The following is a 3,991-nucleotide window of genomic DNA, read 5'->3' on the forward strand; positions in this document are numbered from 1 at the left end:
TGCACACACAGTCTCCTCGTCAAGTCCGTTCCATGTTGTTATGCTTCTGTATGGAAAACTGTATTTCTTGATGTCTCTCCTACAGTTGCTCTTCTTCAATTTCTTACGATTCCCTCTTGTCACACTCCTGTCACGTACCACTAAGTCTTCCCTGTCCAATTTTTCCAATCCCCGTGTATGTGTGTGTGTGTATGTGTGTACGTTCTGCGCTGGCTGTACATATTGGTGCTGGAACTAATGCGTTAATAATAATAATAATAATGATAATGATAATGAGTAAATATCAGCCATCTCTTGAACACTAGAAAAGACATCGAGTGAACACCGAAGAAAATCACCTCTGTTAACCATACATGTAGTAATTATAAGGCCATTTTTATATATCTTCATCTTCTGGAGTAGGAAGGACTTATCGGACCGTACAGCCCTCTTTTTTTTTCCCCGAGATCTTGACTTTTTTTTTTTTTTACAGCAAAGGGGTCAGTTCAAGGGCATAAAAAAAAGGAAACAAAAAACCCCCCCGCTACTCACTGCTCCTGAGATGAGTTAGAGGAGCGGCCGAAAAATAGGTCAGTTTCGGGAGGTGAGGTGTCCTGTACGGAAAAAGCCGACAAACTTGCATATATGTGAAGATGTGATACTACATTCTACTGGTACATATAATAACCAGGTCTAGTTTAAGAAGCATTAAGGATGTGGCCATAAGATATATAGTCTATGGTAAATCTGCATATATATATCTAAATAGTACATATATAAAGTTGTGATACATTCTACTGGTAAATATATATGTTTAAGTCATCAAAAAGCACTGTGGAAAATGCATGCATCTGTTCCTGTTGGGTAGAAAAAGAGTAAACATGATTTTGAGTATTGAGAAAAAATATAGAAAAAATGTTGAGAAAGAAAAACTGAACCAGGTGTGTGAGGAGGAAAAGCAGGTGTGTATAGGAGGAAAACCAGGTGTGTAGGAGGAAAAATATGTGTGTAGGAGGAAAAACAGGTGTGTAGGAGGAAAAACAGGTGTGTAGGAGGAAAAACAGGTGTGTAGGAGGAAAAATATGTGTGTAGGAGGAAAAATATGTGTGTAGGAGGAAAAACAGGTGTGTGAGGAGGAAAGACAGGTGTGTGAGGAAAGGCAGGTGTGTGGAAGAGAAAATAAAGAGCGTACTATATCTTCCGAGAACAGTGATAAGACCCCTAAATGCCTGCTTATAATGTGAAGTTAAATATTGATAAGAAAAGTGATTGAGACAAATGATAGTGATAGAAAGATGGACACTGACCAGCAAACAATAACAAGGTCTTTTAGTTCTTAGTAATGCCCTCTTAGCAAATGTCTTTATACCATGTAACATTAAGGTTGATATTCTTCGTCACTTCCTTCTCATATCAATCATTTCTACAGGTCAAAAAAGAGGTTAAGTGCGTCCCCATGAATGGTTCTTAACGTTCATGGTCCAGAAACTTTGTCAAACTACCACTAGGGTCATAAAACTACCCATGGAGATGCCCACAAATCCTATGGAAGCCTTGTTATATGTATGTCCTTGGGCGCTGAAAGGTTTAAGAATATGGGCCTGAATCTTACTGTTCTTATTTCTTGTATGTCGGTGAGTGTTGTTCTGTGTGTTAAACCCGTTATTAAACCCCGGAGGTCTGTTCGTCATGAGTGGTGTGCCTGGCGGTGGGTGTTGTGGAAACATGCCAACAGAAAACCTTTACTTATATAGATGAACGAAGAAACAGTTGTGGAAAAAGCAATATAACCCGGTAGCAGCGACGGGCCAAATTTGTGGCTTTACAGTGTAGGCCTACCAGTGACGGGCCAAATTTTTCCCTTGACATAAACCTCCCAAAATAAAGGATGCATAAACTGATCACAAATGCATTGACATCTATTATATAATGATTTGAGTGAGTGAGTGATGACTTTTTCTCATTAATTCGCTTAGAGGGGCCTTAAGAAAAACGTTCCCCGCAGCTACCGGGATAAAGAACATCAAGAATCTGCTATGGCAAAGTAAAGGAAAGGTCATGGAGAAATAAATAAATGAAGACAAGCAATATGGCAGAAATTAAAGTTAGAATCAAAGTTAGTAATTTCAACACCATGCATAACTAGTTGATTTGTTAAAAGTGTTTGGTGTTTAGCTGAAGAAAGGGTCATGGCAGAAATAAATAAATAAGAAGGAAAAGGATGAAATAAAATCAGCTATGGCGAGATATATCAAGTACCGTAAAAAATAATATTGTTTTGCATTGTTTTATATATGATCTATTAGTGTGGGACCTGCTAGAAAAAAAGAACCTTGATTATTCACCTGCAGAAAAATAATTGGGAAAAAGAATACTGAAGCCATTGTTCTGTTTAGCATTGTTTTATGTTACTTTTATTATTTCCTTTATTTCCTTCAGCTTCCTTATCTTAACTTTCCTCTACTTCCATCATCTTCTCACTGTTACATTTTATTATTTCCTTCAGCTTCCTTATCTTAACTTTCCTCTACTTCCATCTTCTCCTCACTGTTACATTTTATTATTTCCTTCAGCTTCCTTATCTTAACTTTCCTCTACTTCCATCTTCTTCTTACTGTTACATTTTATTATTTCCTTTGTTTCCTTCAGCTTCCTTATCTTAACTTTCCTCTACTTCCATCTTCTTCTCACTGTTACATTTTATTATTTCCTTCAGCTTCCTTATCTTAACTTTCCTCTACTTCCATCTTCTCCTTCTCACTGTTACTTTTTATTACTTAGTGCTGGCAGGTCCCTCAAAGTTCATCCCCTAAACAAAAAATAATAAATAAAAAGAAAGAAAGAAACGAGAAGAAAAAGAAAACGAAATAAGCAAAAGTGCCGGCAACCTTGACTTAGCTAAACCTCATAATATAAACTACTTAATCAGGTACACACACAGATATATTAATAGAGGTTTAAGTGGGTAGGAAATACATAAAGACCTTATTAATAACAGTGAAAGTCCATTAGTACACCTGTTTGGCATATGTGAGAGTGAGAGTGAGTGAGACGTACAGGTGTGGAATATTAGAAGGAAAAGCAGATGTGTGGAGGAAATATTTACAGGTGTGTATGTGAAGGAGGAAAACCAGGTGTGTGGAGGAGGAAAAATAGATATGTATGGAGGAAGGCAAGTGTGTGTAGGAGGAAAAACAGGTGTGTGAGGAGGAAAAACAGGTGTGTGAGGAGGAAAAACAGGTGTGTAAGAGGAAAAAACAGGTGTGTAAGAGGAAAAAACAGGTGTGTAGGAGGTAAAACAGGTGTGTGAGGAGGAAAAACAGGTGTGTGTGAGGAGGAAAAACAGGTGTGTGAGGAGGAAAAACAGGTGTGTAGGAGAAAAACAGGTGTGTGAGGAGGAAAAACAGGTGTGTGAGGAGGAAAAACAGGTGTGTAAGAGGAAAAAACAGGTGTGTAGGAGGTAAAACAGGTGTGTAAGAGGAAAAACAGGTGTGTAGGAGAAAAACAGGTGTGTAGGAGAAAAAACAGGTGTGTAAGAGGAAAAACAGGTGTGTAAGAGGAAAAACAGGTGTGTAAGAGGAAAAACAGGTGTGTAAGAGGAAAAAGGGGCGTGGAGGAGGAAAAACAGGTGTGTAGGAGGTAAAACAGGTGTGTAGGAGGTAAAACAGGTGTGTAAGAGGAAAAACAGGTGAGAAGGAGGAAATTAAACGTGAGAAAAACAAAACAAAAAAACAAAACAAAACAGGTGTGGAGGAGAAAATAAAGTGTGTATATTTTACCTATGACTGTTGTGTTATTTCTCTACCTGTGTATTTTTTTTTAAGGGGGAAAGGGACACACACACACACACACAGAGCCCATCAAAAGAAATAGATATAGAAGATTGATAACATATATATACAGCCGTACATAAAGGAAGGAATTAAAGAAGAAAGTAAAAATATAGTAAGTAGATAATTAAAGGATATGAATAAAGAAAAGGAGAGATCGAAGTAAGTATAGGTGATAAAAG

At 37.5% G+C, this 3,991-nt stretch overlaps 1 long non-coding RNA gene across 1 annotated transcript; it reads left to right on the top strand.

Annotated features, from left to right (window-relative positions):
* The first annotated feature begins 3,181 nt into the window (after positions 1-3,181).
* LOC126985817 (uncharacterized) lies at positions 3,182-3,762 on the top strand. Its single transcript, XR_007739079.1, has 2 exons — positions 3,182-3,302; positions 3,528-3,762. It is a non-coding gene; the product is annotated as an uncharacterized LOC126985817 (long non-coding RNA).
* Positions 3,763-3,991: the final 229 nt, after the last annotated feature.

The sequence above is a fragment of the Eriocheir sinensis genome, chromosome 60 (assembly GCF_024679095.1).
Source record: "Eriocheir sinensis breed Jianghai 21 chromosome 60, ASM2467909v1, whole genome shotgun sequence".
Taxonomy (NCBI): Eukaryota; Metazoa; Arthropoda; class Malacostraca; order Decapoda; family Varunidae; genus Eriocheir; species Eriocheir sinensis.